This window comes from Macrobrachium rosenbergii, chromosome 11, assembly GCF_040412425.1.
Source record: "Macrobrachium rosenbergii isolate ZJJX-2024 chromosome 11, ASM4041242v1, whole genome shotgun sequence".
NCBI lineage: Eukaryota > Metazoa > Arthropoda > Malacostraca > Decapoda > Palaemonidae > Macrobrachium > Macrobrachium rosenbergii.
In genome coordinates, this window is record NC_089751.1 from 22,735,058 (window position 1) to 22,753,336 (window position 18,279).

The 18,279-nt window shown below is 36.1% G+C and overlaps 1 protein-coding gene across 1 annotated transcript in view; it reads left to right on the forward strand.

Moving 5' to 3' along the window:
* LOC136843230 (alkylglycerol monooxygenase-like) overlaps window positions 1–18,279 on the forward strand; it is a 790,153-nt gene that overhangs the window by 424,203 nt on the left and 347,671 nt on the right. The gene's annotated exons all lie outside the window — the stretch shown is intronic.

Sequence of the window (18,279 nt, forward strand, 5' to 3'; positions counted from 1 at the left end):
TCTCTCTCTCTCTCTCTCTCTCTCTCTCTCTATATATATATATATATATATATATATATATATAGATAGATAGATAGACAGATAGATATAGATATATGCATGCGCATAAATACACACACACACCCTCTCCCAGTGACGTGGCGTGGTCGGCAAAGGACGTAGTCATTTCCAGGTAAACTGTCACAAGCAGCCATAGCTAAATGATGGCTCTTCTTTCCTTACGTAAGGTACAAGGAAATCCTTGACCGCATTTGCCTCGTCTTGCATTTAATCTTTCAATTATTTCTGTCCATTAGCGAAAGAGAAAACAAACTACGGCCGTCCTTGAGTGTGGCAGTCCTCACTGAATTTTCATATTATTATTTCAATTTTGTTAGCTCTGTTTTACTCCTTGCTTGTTAGCCTCCCTTCGGGTGCTCTTTTATGAGGGACCCTTGTTGATTTATGTCAGGTTATGTAGATACTTTCTTCTTACGATTAGGTAGAGGTTAACGGTTTCCCGCTTTTCTGTACGATTGTAAAGCTTTTTTTTTGCTGAATATTGTGACACAAAGCAGAGTATTTGTCTTACAGGTTCCCATACGGTCATGTTCATTAATCCTTAAAGGATGCACATTGTTGGTGTCTTTAGTTCACAGCTGTTTTTCCTAAGGGACCATTAATTAGCATCGGAAACAAATGTTTCGCTTTCTTAAAGGGCACTTTAAGTTTAATCTTACGAATATCCTCGTACAGAGTATTAGACGGACTGAATCGTATTCACAGATTAATTTTTGCAAGTATCCTATCGAAACTTATGGATAAACAGGTATTCTAGCATTTCTTATTAGTATTAAGTGGGTATCTTTAATATACATTTGTAAAAGGGTTCAATATTTATGTTGTTTGAAACTGAAATTTTCTCTGGATTGGTTAAGGTTGTCTTTTCTTGAAGTATGTGAAGGAGATCTTATTTTAAAAAAATATTTCGTTGAACGAGAAATAGTTTAATGGCATTGAACAGTCCTGAAATTATGTTTTGGAGAATTGTAGAACCTTTACATTTAACATTTAAACATCCTTCGTAAAGGATGACGTTGTACAAACTTTCCTTTTTTTTGGAGGAGAATCATTTTATATGTGTGTATCTTTCCCTCTCCAAACACACGCATGTATGTATATATATATATATATATATATATATATATATATATATATATATATATATATACATATATACATATATATACACATACATACATATATAAATAATGCGTGTACATGTGTATGTATGAATGTATAAAGATGGCGCTTTTATGATTTGCTGTTATTCTAATAAGATTTTCCATGCCTTAATGCTCACGAATACAAAATGAAACTTTTCGCTCTTCAACCAATTTGAATCGAGCTTGCACATACAACAATATATACATATTCATGTAACGTTTACCAATTTCTCTAAACAATTTCACGTGTACAGTTGACAACGTAAAAAAAAAAAATTAAAGTAAAAATTTTAGAAGTCTGCATTTAAGAAGGTCTCTACACAGAGGTACAAACATACAAACATAAAATGGAGTTAAAGTCCTGACGCCGGTGACATAGAGACAGCACAATACGAGTACGCATGACCCTCGTGCGTTCAACTAATGACGATTGTACAGTAGATATCGCTCCTGCTTATCTTTGCCAGTGCCCGTGAACTGTGCTGATTCTCATGAGGTAGTGCTAGTGACCATGCTTCTTGTTCTCTGAGTCTGTTGTGGTTTGGGGCAGTTTTGCTTCGATGCTTCTTACCACCTGATAGGTATCATTCAGTTTCTGTTCTGAACTTCTAGAGCAAATACCCAGTTACTATAGACATCTTTTGATCCCAGTTTTGTTTTTTAGCTGATGCTGTAATGACATGATTTGTTTCCGTAATTAACTTAGAAATAATAAGTACTATTCACATGACAAGGTCTGTAGATCGGAAACAATAAACCACTGATGTTATATTTCTCTTCCGATATAAACAGTTCCTCAAACCGACCATGATACAGTGTTGTGGCTGTTTTAAATATAACATTATGTGGACTGGAAAAATTTTAATTCCAGTTTTGTCTGGGAATAGTTCTTTCTAAATTGAGCAGTTGAGTGTGATTTACACGGAATTGTGCTAAGATTTAGGTATATTATTGAACAGGAATTACTTTCCAAATCAATTGTGATTCTGCTTCATAAGTGCTTTGTCATATCGAACAAAGGAATCAATGCAAACTGTTTCTGAAATAATTACAAATATTGATTAGGCATTAGCTTCTTGACTGTCTTGAAAAAACGTAATATTATCGTTTTAATCATAGTGAATCAAATCACCATTATGAAAATAGTCTGTGTGTTGCAAATGCATTGGTCGAGGTTTTTGTTAATATCGAGATCATATTGTGTCACATCTTTTTCCCTTCTCGGTACTTTTATCATTGATGAGAATCTCTCCTCTTACATTCGGTTAAGATAATTCTCTCTCTCTCTCTCTCTCTCTCTCTCTCTCTCTCTCTCTCTCTCTCTCTCTCTCTCTCTCTCTCTCTCTCTACATGATCCTAATTGAAGTTCTAGTCCGTAGTGTTTTCATGAAATACTAGTAATTCATATATTCGTAAATCTTGCTATCTTTTGTAATTCATGTATAAAGTGAGAGTTGCAGTTGTGCGATAGGTTGCATCCAACAGGTGGACCTTAGCATGTGGGCACGGTGGCATTTCTGCTGTCAGTTTTAATCTTGGGCCATGATGCGTGATACCAATTGGCACTAATGATGATGTGCACCCTCTTTAGTGGCATTTACTGTCTTTTAATGTTAATTTATTGTGTTTTTTCCAGTCGTTTCAGGTAGATTGGGTAATGTTAAATGTGTTTTCAGTCTGTAATGTTAAACCGCATTTACATACACACCTCTCTTTATACATATTTTTTTTGTCAACGATGCGCCGTTTCCCTAGAAAAGGGTTAGATCAAGTAGACAAAAACCTTATTCATTACCAATTCAACGCCAGCTTTTTCCTTTAATACACTAATAACTTGTTTCTTTAACTTCAACAATGACTTTTTCTTTTAATTCACATATGACTTTTTTCTTTTAATTCTCCTATGACTTTTTTCTTTTAATTCAGTAACCTTTTTTACGTGCTCACCGTTGTAGTTGGTATTAATGTCTTCATTTTCTCTCTCTCTCTCTCTCTCTCTCTCTCTCTCTCTCTCTCTCTATATATATATATATATATATATATATATATATATATATATATATATATATATATAAATGTTTGAGTATTTATGCATATAAATGTTTGAGTATTTATGCATATAAATATATTATTTGCTTATTTATTTATTTATGTGCATGTGTGTGTAAGCGACACCAATACACACACAGACAAAACCAAAGTTTAATCTCATGGCCTAAACAACAGTATGACGAGAGGTATGGGCTACCAACTTCATTTTCAGAAAATCGCTTAAAAAGTATAAGGTTAACATATTGGGGCATTCCCTCAAAGGGAAAAGAGTACCGTTGAAAATACTGTATATGTATATATGTTTGAATATGTTTTTATAGTGCAATATAGATTATGTGCTGGATTAAGTGTACAGCTGCGCATATTCGTGTAAGTGAAAATGTCATACATGAAATACATCAAACTTTGTGATAATTTACTTACTACTTTTTTTCAGTATTCTTGATGGTATTTTATACACTGCTGAGTTTCTTTTAACATATGGTTTCCATGTGATCGATGATAATTACAGTCTTTGCGATTTACAGAAATAATAATATTGACAATAACAGTTAATGCATAATGATGCGTAAATGAATACAACATGGTTCTTGGTTTACTTAAAGGTTTTGCTTAATATGTTTTGTTAACTGCTAGAACATACTTGATCTTTTACGGGGACGTGTACAAAACCGTAGTTTATTCATACATGATTTCAGCTTGCAAGCTAAGTTTTATTTGTCTGTTTCGTGAGAATAATTGTTTAAATTACCATGTGAATACTTATTTGCTGTTGTAGAATTTCCATTAATTTATATGTTTCTGAAGAAAAACATGATGTAATTTGAATTCATTATTATCCGTTCTAATTTTATTGCTCGCTGTATTTTGTTTTAAGTGAAGTTTGGTAATGAAAATTTTGACATTTCCTTAGTTCTTGGAGATTCAGTTTGACATTTTTCCATTTCTTGGATTTTGGTTTGACATTTCTTTACTTCTTGTAAATTCGTTTGTTTACTCACTCAGTTAAGGATTTCTCAAGCTTATAATTAAACATATCTTAGATGACACTTGCCTTTCCAGAAAATTAAATTAAATATAACTTTCATCATCACCGTCATTCATTCGCGAAATGATGTCTACGTTTATATCTTGTCTCGTCAGGTATTTGCTCTCTACCGAAACATTCTAAGATGTTCGATAAGCTAGAGTATTTCCGTCTAGGCCTTTGGTCAGACTGCGTCATAGCTTTAAACCCAACGCATTGCGATCACAGGTTGTTTACGCTGCTTGATATCTTGTTACTATGTACATAGCAGCATTACTACAGTTGTACAATATTTATCTTTCATGGGGATTATCAGTGGCTTAGGAAGTTGGGTGCTGTTGCTAAGTTTTTCCTCGATTTTGGTTTTGAAGATGAGTTTCTGGAGATATAAATTGGGTTGATGATTACAAATGTATTGTAAAAATTTCCTTTTGCATACTCAGAGATGTAACAGATGTCTCAGAGTTGTGCCTTTTATGTATAGTATATGCCAGACTGAAAGGGGGAATTCCTGCCTATGTGAACTGAAGTTTGTGGAGATTGGATTAAATGTGGAAGAAGTGTTCATATGGGAAACGTTAAAACGTTGTTTGTTACTGCCCAGTATTCGCACAGTGTTAGAAGGAACTGGTAATTATATCAGATCTAGTGTGTTGGGGGAATTGAGAACGTATTCCCTATTACTTTTTTTTTTTAAATAGTTTGTTTTACTCCCTCCTCTAGTAACCATGCAGGACAGAACTTAACTCCCATCCCCACATAACTCCTCATATCTTTATTGATGTCACTTTAGGGTCATACGGTTTCATATAGATGAAAGGTCATTGTAAATGTCAAAAAAAAAAACTTTGCTGAATTTTATAGCATGAACTAATTCGATTATTTTTCTAGAGGCAATTGAATTTTATTGGGCTCCGGAGTAACCCTGGAATTGTGTACACAAACGTGAAAACAGCTACAAAAACAAACACACAGTTACAATATTTTCTTTGCGACATTTTTAAATACGCAGACTTTTTTCACGTTTTGGTAGCTGAGAGAGTTTTTTTTTTTTTTTGCCTTTCTGTTTGAAATTTCTATTTCACAGAACGGCGGTTTTCTTGCTTGAGAGAGTTATGCAATGTGCAACGTTCTTTTGTTTCCCGTATTAGAATTTCAGCGGCTTGCTTCTTTTTTTTTCTTAACAAACTGCATCTAGTTTCAGTTTAATTTCGGTATTTGTGCACGCTTACACAAATATCCACTTTTACGGAAATATTTACGAACACGTATAAATGGAAATCGGGAAGACGGAATATTGGATGTTATGGATGGTGGAAAAATGGAAACAGATGACACGTATGGTATTTGTGAGTAAATGTAACGGGTGGTAGTATAACGAGAGAAAATATGAGTTTCAGAATAGGTGAAGCAAGGAAAGTAGTTGTGTAAGTAAAAAAAGATTGGCAAGAAAATTGTGTGTTTGTGGAAGCCAAGGTTGGAGTGGATCAAGTGAATGTCGCGAAAAATAAATGAAACAGTTTGGAATATGGAGATAAGCAGAAGTTATGAAAATGTTAGGGCAGTTGAAAGAATGCACCGGTGTCTTGGAGATGGGTCATTCGAGTGGAAAGAACGGAGGGCGATAATTTAAATTGAAAGACTCTTTAATTCGAAAAAGATTCGAAGGAGGAGAGGAAGACCTAGAAAGTGTTGGATGGATGTGAAGGATGCACTGAAAAGAAAGGGCTTAAATGTCCAGAAAACATAAGTGTAGAGGTAATGGGGCAGTGTGTTCAGTGGAAGTTAGCATGCTGCTGATGTGCTTTATAATTAGTGGCATGAGGTGTCTAATGTTAATGTTGTAGAATTTTTTTGCACCGGGGCTCAACCATAATTTACGAGTTTCGGTATGATTGTCACTGACTACTGCCTTTCTTCTGCATTGTTGAAAATTTTGTATGTAACATCTGTGTACGGTATATATGAAATCCACAATAATTTTAGCACATGACGAAGATGTACTAAACTGATTAACTCTCCTTAAAAATTTATGTATTTATGTATGTGGCTTTAATATACTCGGAGGCACTAACGTAAAATCAAATCACTCGCTTCAAACTTTTTGTTGGTAAGGGTCAGATGTCAGGAATAAATTTGCATATCTACAGCACTCGCGTCACACTTCTGTGTCCTAGCATTTACAAGTGCATGTTAACCGAGACATGTTTAGTGTCCCTAGAGAACTCTCACGTAGTAAAATGAAGTTTTATGATGGTTCCTAGTTAGTTTGCCATCAAGCAGAATCTGTAGGTACTGAAGTCAAAGCGAATGGTAATTTTACTGCTATGGTACTAATGAAGCTTTCACGTTTTTTATTATATTCACCTTCTGTTTATTTTGTAATCACAATTCTCTCTCTCTCTCTCTCTCTCTCTCTCTCTCTCTCTCTCTCTCTCTCTCTCTCTCTCTCTCTCTCTCTCTGTGATGAATAGAACAAGAATCTGATAGTAGTGGTGTTGGTTATGCATACGTTATGTAGGGGCTATTCATCGAAACCACTTTTCTTCGATGTCTTTTTTATTTTTTCCTCTTAATATGTATCATATATCCAGTTTTATCCACGTCAGACCTGTTTCTCGTGTATAATATCAGTATATTTGCATGTGTATTGATTTTGAAAACCATATGCCAACAAGATGTCAAGTCCTGATCATGTTTGTATAATTGCCAAATCTTAGTCTTACGTTTTGATGGATTTAAATCGATGTTCACGGTATCCAGCAAATCAGCGTAGCTTATTGCTTGAGACGCCGTGCCCTTGCGAAAGCAACCAAAACCTTTAACGGTCTTAATCTTTTAAAGGGGCTGAGGGAACCTTAAAAATTCCTTTTGCTATTCCAGGTTAGATAGCCAGTCCTGTCCGGTCTAGCATCTTTACTGTGGATATCAGTGAGGTCTGCCCCCAAGAATCTCGTTCCTCTAATGGCATAGTTCAGTGGATGATCGTATAGATTTATACAAGCCATAGTTGAATTTTTTATGCTCAGCAGTTACTGGAGTGTGTACAGTAGAGTGAAAGGATGTAACACATTAGATGACAACAGGCAGAACTTTACTAGGACAGATAGACCAAGAGAAGGACAATGAAGTTAGTAAATTTCTGCTGACAGCAGTTACGAGAAAAACGCTGTACTTCTACCTTTGGGACAAACACTGTAGTTAAGGAACAGAGATGGGATGTCTTAGGAAATGCAAAGGTACTGAAGACCACCCCTTAATGGATAGGGTCTTGTTAAGGCACTGTAAGAAAAAGAAGACAAACCTTAGTAAGGCATGGATTGACTATAGGAAGGCCTCTTCAGAGGGGTCCTTCACTTGTGGCTGAATGAGTGCTTGAAGATTATATGGAGTTGCAGAGCAATCCTTACCAAACATCAGGAGAGGAATCTCCCTTGGTGATTACTACTACCACTGCTTGTCATAGTTTTCATGATACTTACAATGACCCTCAGGAAAACAAAGAATGGTTGCCATCTTGGAAGACTGGGCACAATCATCAATCACCCAATGATCATGGATAACATCCAGATGCACTAAAAATTCTAAGAGATTGGATTCCATTGTACAATGGATTATAATTGAAGATATGAAAATGTATTTTGCAGTGATAAATGTGCAGTTATAAATAATCAAATAAAAACTGTCCAAAGGCTTTCAAATCTCAGGTAGGGCAGTCAACATATAGGCTGAGTCAGCAGCAAGAGTAAGTGGAGGAATAGTAGTCTGGACAAATGAAGGCCTAGAAAACATGGGCAGAAAGACAGAAAGACTGATGGCCACCAATAAGGCACTACATCCAAAAGCAGGTGTGGCACGTTTTACTTGCCAAGTAGAAAAGAGGAAGAGAAATGCAATGTAGAAGACTGTATCAACATGGAGAACACTGTCAGTATCCTGCAGTTGGGAACAGAATAAGGAGACCATTAACTTCATAAGAGAAGGTGTGACACTCTGTAAGGCCTTTCACTGAAAGATTCGTAAAGACAACAGTTTACCATGTACAGACGAATTGTACAACCTTATACCTGAAAATCTGCCAGTAAATGAAAAAAATATAGGCACTCTTGGATTGTGTTAACCCCTGTAAGGACTGACCATGAGATACAGGGCTGAATTCCAGGCCTAATGCCGATAGATTAAGAAACTTGGAAAGTATCTCTGATGAATGTACATATAACGTGGAACACTAGTGGTAGGTTGCAGTCTGGACCCAGATTTGGAGGGAGCAGCCTAGCAAGAGTATGAGACAAAAAAGTAATAATGAAGTATACGAGTTATTATTATTATTCATTTCAATATAATAATAATAATAATAAAATGGGCACCGTGGCAGAGTGGTTTAGCTCATCGATGAACGAGTTATGCAACATTTGGCCTGGTCAGTGATTGGATGGGTGACCGCTCTCCTCGGCGTTGATTCCATGGGAAAGGATCTTTACCACGATTTCCTCAGTCTACTCAGCTGTAAATGAGTACCTACTGTTTTCCCAATGGGGTAGGGTCCAGCTATGGGTTAAATAGCAAAACTCAGCAATAATGGAAAGAAATGAAAGAATAAATGACAACGACGTAAATGGAACCTCTGGCAACAGAGGAGCTTCGTTTGGCAGCCAGGTATATAGCCCAATGGGTGGGGAGGACGGTCAAGTATTTGGAGGTCATCATCCGGCAACTGACCACCACAACGACAGTAACCAGCAACCAGAGACTGGAGCTGCGGAGGCAAAGCAGAAGAAGAAATGGACAAGAGAAGACAATAAGGAAGTATGGAGATGTTACATCAGAAGCAATCCAACAGAAAGAGGATACAGAAGAAGACTGGTCAACATCTGGAATGAGAGAAATAACACCCCTCAAACAGAACAGAGGTTGGCAGACCAAGTAAGGAACATAAAGAAAAAGAACTGGCTCCCCACAACAGAAAGAGAGGAACTGGAAAGAGAAATAACACCCATCAACAAAGGACAAGAAGACGAACTAAGAGACAGTGACACACAAAATGACAGGAATGACACACAAGGAAACACCGAAGATGTAAAAGAGAGGTCGGAATGGTTGGAAAAGATCAGACAATTGATGGAGCCAGATACAGAAAGAACAAAGATCCCCTACAAGAAAGTCTATGACAAAAAGAATCTAAAGGAGAAAACAAGTGAAGTTTATGGAAATAATTAGACTAATACACACCACCAGTATCACAGAAACAAATAACCTGGCATATGCAGGAGCAAGACTAGTAGTAGAACTCATGGGGATACAAACACCAACACCACCATCACAACCAACCCAACAGAAACCAAAACAGCAACTGCCTTGGAAAAGGTGCCTGGAAAAACAAATCATGGTGATGAGATCTGACTTGAGTAAACTGAAAGAGGTGCCAGAAAAGAGGCTAAGAAGCAAGAAAACAAGAGAGGAACTGAATGAGAAATACAAAGTACAGGAAAAGGGACTAATCAATACAATAGAAGATATAAAACAGAGGCTTAAAGCCAGAGCTCATAAGATCCAACGGTACAAGAACAGGAATAAAGGATACCAATAGAACAAACTCTTTGGAACCAACCAGAAAAGACTATACAGCCAACTAAGAGGGAAAGACAACCACCAGAAATTCCTGAGGCAGAACCAAGTAAGAGACTTTGGGAAAACTTATGGAGCAATCCGGTATCACACAACAAACATGCAACATGGCCCCAGGAAGTCAAGGCAGAAGAAATGGGGAGAATAAAACAAAGATTCACTGAGATCACGACAGACACAGTCAGACACCACCTAAAGAAAATGCCTAACTGGAAAGCCCCAGGTCCCAATGAAGTCATGAATACTGGCTGAAAAACTTCAAGGTCCTACACACACGAATAGCAGGGAGAACATCCTTAGTACAGAGAGACAAGAACAAGGGAAGTATAGCAAGTAACAACAGGCCTATCACCTGCCTATCAGTAATGTAGAAGTTACTAACAGGTCTCATCAGTGAAAGGCTCTACAACTACCTAGAGGATACAAACACCAACCTTCACCAACAGAAAGGCTGCAGAAGGAAGTGTAGGGGCACAAAAGACAGCTCCTGATAGAAAAATGGTAGTGAAGAATAGCAAGAGAAGGAGAACCAACCTAAGCATGGCATGGATTGACTACAAAAAAGCCTTCGACATGACACTGCACATGTGGTGAATAGAATGTCTGAAAATATATGTGGCAGAGGAAAACACCATCAGCTTCCTAAAAAATACAATGCACACCTGGAATACAGTACTTACAAGCTCTGGGGTAAGACTAGCAGAGGTTAACATCAGGAGAGGGATCTTTCAGGACAACTCACTGTCCCCACTACTCTCCGTAGCAGCCATGATTCCCATGACAAAAGTACTGCAGAAGATGGATGCTGGGTACCAACTCGAGAAAGTAGGCAACAGAATTAACCATCTGATGTTCATGGATGACATCAAGCTGTATGGTAAGAGCATCAAGGAAATAGATACCCTAATCCAGACTGTAAGGATTGTATCTGGGGACATCAGGATGGAGTTTGGAATAGAAAAATGCTCCTTGGTCAACATACAAAAAGGCAAAGTAACAAGGACTGAAGGGATAAAGCTACCAGATGGGAATAGCATCAAACACATAGATGAGACAGGATGCAATACCTGGGAATATTGAAGGAAAGGATATGAAACACCAAGAGATGAAGGACACGGTCAGGAAAGAATATATGCAAGAGACCCGTAAGAGGTCAACCACGTCTTATAACGTGTTGCAGAAGTCGTCCCACACAGGTTATCTACATCATATGACGTTCTTAAGTTTTTAAATTTGCGCACCTTCATAGCTCATTGTATAGATATTGTTAATGTTGGATGGGTACTTGGCAAACCTCCAGAAACGCAACAGCACCTGAGGCCGGCCCAGGGTTACCAGATTGGGCTACAAATCGCAAATGGGACTGCGTTTTAAACCTTTGGTGACCAGATTTCATAATGTAATCTGCTACTTGCTACTTTTTGGGCTACTTTTGATTTGACTTGGCTCTTTTATTTGTTTTGGGCCACTTCCATTTATCTTTTATCTTAATAATAATAATAATAATAATAATAATAATAATAATAATAATAATAATAATAATAATCACACCAATGGCAATACAGTGCTCTTAGTGATCCTCCATCCCATCCAATTCCCCCACCCCATCCTCGACACTACCACCAGCAAGAGGAAGACGAGCTCATCGTCCATTTCTGTGAACTGCATGGGGGAGGGGAGGTAAGGGTGGCCAGGGAGGTAGGGCTGGCCATGTCAGAAATGGTGTAGTGGTAACCCTTATGGAGCCTTATCTTGACAAAAATCATGTATTATTTGTCAATAATTGGTATACATCTCCAGCCCTCTGTCAGTATCATTATTCCTGGAAGACAGGAGCCTATTGATTGTGCTTGTAAGACACTAAAATGGTACAAGAGACTTTTTTTTCACATGGTAGATATCAGTGCTGAATGTACAAATACTGCTTACACTCAAGAACCATAAAAAATGTACACTGCCAGATTTCACAATTGAAGTGATACACTAATTGTTAGAAGATAATGCTGCTGAACGCCCCTCACCTGTTTGTTGCGCTGCTGCTGGGGATCCAACACAACTTTCTGCACGTCATTTCATTTGTACGATGCCAGTACCACCAGGTGCCAAAAAACAGAGAGTACAAAGGCCTTGCTGTGTCTGCCGACATACAAATCACCAATCACTGCAGAGACAAGACACTTGCTTCCACTGCCGTGAATGTGATATGCCACTATGTCCAGAACCATGTTTTGAAGTATCTCATACTCTTATAAATTTGTAAAAGTAATAGAGAAAAAAGAAAATGTAGTTTGTAAGTTGTATTACTGAATAAAAAGTAAAATAAATTTGTTTCTAATTTCAATTTTGTAAGAGAAATTTATATTATAAATTGTTTGTATTAGTGGAAAAAAAATGGTGTATTAGGGGACCTATAATGGGTGTAAGGGAAATGTTTATACTCTAGGCAATGGATGGCTTTAGGGGCTGAGTAGTTAGTTGCTTCTCCTGTTAGTGGACTAGGAGATCCGTGGTATGGGAACTGTATTGGGAGAATTGTGTTTTGGGAATTGTGTTCTGGTGTACCAACCCACCTGGCCTACTTTATGCAGTAAGTAAAAGTTTTATTAATATTAAAGTGGTAATCTGGTAATCTCGAGATTGGTGGTATTTTAGTTACAAATTATGATAATCAAATTGAAAGTGTAATGTTTCTTTTTCAATTTGAATATAATGTGTCATTTCAAATTGTAAGTGATGTTTCCTTTTTGGCAGCTAGCCCAATGTGTGATGCCCAGCATAGTGGCTTGTGTGCTGCAGTAGCGCCATTGCAAGCTGTAATTAGCCAGAGGTGCCTAAAGTAGGAAGTATTTTACTGAAAGGGATATACCACTAGTCTACTAGTTAATGATATGACGTGCCATTAAGTTTTTTTTTTTATTGTAATGAGTTTGGGTAGTGTTTTTTTGGAAATTGCAGACTGAAGGTTTTGGCTCAGGGTATTAAGGTCATTGATTTAAATTGTGAAGGGTATTTGAAAATTTATATGAAAATTTATTGTAATAAATGTATTTTACTGTGGTTATGTCTATCCCTCATCCAACTTACTTGAAAATTAATTTTTTTAATTGAATATCCTTGACATATTGTGGCAGCCTTGCCAGGATCTCTGTATGTATTCAGTTAACAAGTAGTAAGTTTGATGAGGTGATCAGTGTTAAGGAAATATTCCAATAGGCACTGAAGGTGTATGCTTTAGAGGAAATTATATGTGTGTATTGTGCATAGGGCAATAGGTTAGTTAGGATATTGAGGGATAGGGTCCAGAAGAAGGCTAACTGTTGCAGATTGCAGTTTATTAGTACACTTGTTTGGCATTGTACTACAGGTATAAAGTGTAATTGACCAGTTTGTAGTTTACTGGAAGTTGTTTACATTGTAAGTAGTACTGAAGTGGAAACTAGTTCTGATTCACAATGGAGTCCTATAGATTTTGGGAAGAGAAATGTAAAGGTCTTGGATTACATGGGGAGCAACTCTTAAAATTTATAGAGATGAAAGAAAAAGAAGCTAGAGATAGGGAAGTGGAAGCTAGGGAGAGAGAGGACAGATATGAAAAGCGACTATTAGAGAAACTAAAAATAGAGAGGGAGGAACCTCAGAAACAGAGGGATCATGATTTGGCATTAGCACAGATTCGAGGTAATACCCAGTAACAGTGACCCTAGATCAAACTAGACCATTACCTTATAAAGATGGTGAGGATATTACTGCTTATGTACAGAGATTTGAGATGATTGCTGAACTGTTTAAGTGGGATAAGACAACTTGGGCTGTAAAGCTAGGAGCTTTACTTCAAGGTAAGGCTTTGACTATATTTATGTCTCTTGATGAAACAGTAATCACTAATTATGATAGTCTTTAGGCAGCTTGATAAAGGGTTTTGGAAAAACTCCAGACCAATATCGAAAGGATTTCAGGAGTACTCGTATTGGAACTGATATGAATTGTGAACAGTTCATGTATTCCCTTTTCAGGTTATTTGACCATTGGTATAACAGTACAAAGTTTGAAAAATCGTATGAGGGAGTTCGAAAACTTGTGGTTATCGATCAATTTATGTCTTCTATTTCATCTGATATGAGATTATATATTAAGGAAAGAAATCCCGAGACTCCAGAAGAAATTTCTAGGTTAGCAGATAATTATGCTTCAGCTAGGAAACTTTATCTTAAATCAGGTTCAAAGACTACTGGTAATAAGGCTGACACCAAGAATGAAAGCGTAAAAGCAGAAACAAAAGAGAGCAATACGGTGACTCGACCTACGCAGTGAAAAATATTGAGAAAATGTTTTGTATGTGGGGATGATAATCATTTTAAAGCAAATTGTCTGAAGGTTGTAACTTCTCATGAAACCAAAAATGTATTATCTTATAATGGAGTGAATGGGCCAATGATATCTGGTACTATTAATGGAAAACATGTTTCTACCATTCTTAGAGACACAGGGTGTACTGGTGTAATAGTTTCTGAAGATGTAGCAAGTTTACCCGAGGGTAAGCCCCTCACTTTTTGATTGATTACCTTGGTAGAGAAGACAATTTTCCTATTGTTAAGTGGTATATTAATTGTCCACTATTTACTGGATGGGTTGGGAAAATATGTTTTCTGTACAGAAACACCAACAAAACGGCCAGACTGGTTGTAGAGAGCACCTTCATAACATGCGCTAACAACGCATGTCTGGGAATACCGGAAACGGCTTTGAAGACAGCATATCTAGAAAAATCATACACTCTACAGTAGCAAGGAAATGAAGGAAAAACGCAGGAGGACGCATAGAAAATGGACACCTGGAAGAAGAAGCAGGCAGAGAAAGGCCAAGGTCATGAGGGGGTGGGGGCACATGGGGAGCTAGGTGATTATAAGATTAAAAGTACACAGCACACAGATGTAAATACAGCTGGACTACGTGTCTGGTCACAGTACAGATACTTGATAATGTGGACTGGTTGTCCAAAAAAGCTTGTAACTTTTTCTGAATAAATACTCCATTAGATACCATCCAGTTTGAATAAGGTCCTTTTAGTAATTCTACTAATGCACAGAACAATTGTGTATGGGATAAAGTTATATATATATATATATATATATATATATATATATATATATATATATATATATATATATATATATATATATATTATATATATATATATATATATATATATATATATATATATATATATATATATATATATATATATATATATATATATATATATATATATATATATATATATATATATAGTAGAACCTTGGTCCTCGACTGTACTAGAACTCGACATAATCGGATTTCAACACGAAATGTTGAGTAAATTTTATGTAGGAGCTCAAACAACAAACCGAATCCGACCCGATGAATCATATGATGTTTGTAGAAAACAGAGTTTCGGGCGGCTGCCGCTAGTTGGCGTTGTTGGTGGCGTTCTTCCCATGCTTATTTAAAAGCATTTAAAGCCCACACATGCTGCTGTTGAAAAACAAGCCAGATTATCACATTAAATTAATAATACAGTATTTATAAGCCGAATTACTGTATGTCTGTTATCATAAAATTAAGAAAAATTTCCTAAATTACATCGGAACTCGGCAGCTTGTGGCAGATATAAACAAACCAGAGTGCCGCCCTGGTGGTGTATCACGGTACTAATTACATAAACATTCAATACTTATGGTAGATTTCATACAGAGTCTACTGGAATAGTGTACAAAATCACTGTAAAACATCTTTCAGTAATCACTGTAAAACATCTTTCAGTAAATATTTACTGAAAGATGTTTTACAGTGATTTTGTACACTATTCCAGTACTCTGTATGAAATTTCCCATAAACATTGAATGTTTATGTAATTAGTACCATGATACACCACCAGGGTGGCGCTCTGGTTTGTTTACATCTGCCACAAGCTGCCGAGTTCGACATAATTTAGGAAATTTTTCTTAATTTTATGATAACAGACATACAGTAATTCATTTATAAATACTGTATTATTAATTTAATGAGAATCTGGCTTATTTTTCAATGTTATCATTATTAACAACAGTTTTCATGTGTACCTGTTGCAGTACATTCTGGTAGTGCCTATAGGCTACCTAGCCTAGCCTATGGCACTCAGTTTTTTGATACAGTAAGCATTTAAAAATGTAAAAAGTGCTTCTGATACGGTAAGTTATTCAACTCTGAACTAATTTAATTGTAATTTGTGTAAAGTTTTGTATAAAAAGTCAAGGTTGGGGTAATGACTGGTGGTCAGGAATGGATTAATCCATTTTCAGTTATTTCTTATGGGAGAAATTAACTCAGAATTCGACAAAATCGAATCTTGACACTTCTTCTGGAACGAATTAGCGTCGAGGACCAAGTTCTACTGTATATATATATATATATATATATATATATATATATATATATATATATATAATGTATGTATTATATATATATGTATGTGTGTGTGTTTATTCACACTATATATATATATATATATATATATATATATATATATATATATATATATATATACATCTCTATATATATTGCTGTTTGTGGTAATAAAATAAAACTCGAAATATTTAAAAAAATAGATATACCTATTCCTTGAAAAGGCTCCAGTTTTTTATAACTTCATCTATTAAGTCTTAGTTTACATAGTTGTAGCTATGTATATGAGTACCATATATTGATGAGGAAAGAGTGTGTCGTCTGGAGTGAAGTAGCTAGCGCCATGTGGCAACCCTCCACAACCAACTAACCACCAGCTAATGTCATTCAAAAGTCCGCCAACACATTTCTTTTTCAGTGCAGGGATGGAACAAGTTTCACTTCCGGTAGTGGGTGTTGGCTGATTGTTTAATTTTACACTTCGTCACGTTTTTAAAATCTCCCTCTCCCTCTAGCTGAAACTTTCCTGTTTTAATGCATAAATGCTAATTAACTGATGTAACATGTCTTTGCAGCTGTGATTCATTTTATGTATTTTCTAACTTTCTCATTGTTATGAAGATAATATATTTTTTTAATATATTCTTTGCTAGTGGAAGGAGTATAATTTTGATATAATATCGTTTCAAGGCTCAGGGTCATTTTGTATAAACATTATTATTAATGTTTTATCATTGTTATTGGACATAGCCTATTTAGAAGTACCAGAGAGTATGTTGACGTGTCTTGTAATTAAAGATATATCATCTGTCTGTGACTACTATTCTAAGTATATTTTCTATGATGTAAAGGTTTTATTTTGTGAATTTAAATGTATATTAAAACCGCATTTTGTTACAATAAATAAATTATACTTCCGAACTTTGGTCGCAATTTCTCGTCACTCAAACATTGTTATCCATAAGATCTTTTCGTTGATTTTGAGATATTTTAATCATCAGAAACATCTAATTAGTCCTTTTTGTACTCTTTGGAACATTGTACCAGTAAATAACTGAGACTTTTCCCGTAATGAATGGAACACACGTACCAAGTCATCAGTGAGTCACAAAAGGCCCTTTTTAGATAATTCTTCTTAAGACTTCTAGTACTCTTTCCACATCCCATCTCCCCGCTGTTCCCCTTCATTTCCTCCCAGCCTACAGCCATCCACATTACCAAAAACACCCATGCGTAGGCCTACCGGTACCGTGTTGGGGAAGAGAAAAAGAGAAAAATTTTTAGAGGTGACATCGGCAATGGCTCTCACCGCTACTGTTCTTACCATTAACATTCTTGGGTTTTGTCCACCCCAAGTGGTTCACACACTCCTACACAATCATTATACAACTCATTGTTCAACTTCGGTGGCACGCACATCGCCTTGAGTTCTTCGAACTATATCTCGATGTTCAGGGAGATGGGTGTGTGTGTGAGTATGTGTTTATGTAAGTATATATATGTATACACATTTATATATAGATAGATAGATGTAGATATAGTCATGAACTTTAGGCTTGGAGAGGTTCTCCCTTACTTGTGTTCTCATAAAGGAAAATAACTTAATAAACAGGTTAGATAAACATCTTGTGTTCATTTAGAATTTGTAACGAAGCGTTAATTCTTGTAGTATGTATAAACAGAAACGGAACTATTATATTTGTTAAAAAGTCACAACTTAATGAAAAACAATCATCTTTCGACGTAAAATAAAATAAAAAAATGAATTTTGGTTGATAGAGTTTTCCAAGCTGACAATAGCGTTTTTTGTCATTTATTTAGTATTGGGATGGTGAACTTTTCGGTCACGATGTAATTTTTATTTACAGCAAAACTTTCTCTCTCTCTCTCTCTCTCTCTCTCTCTCTCAAACGTCGTGTATCTTTTCGGTATAAAAATAATTGTAAAAAA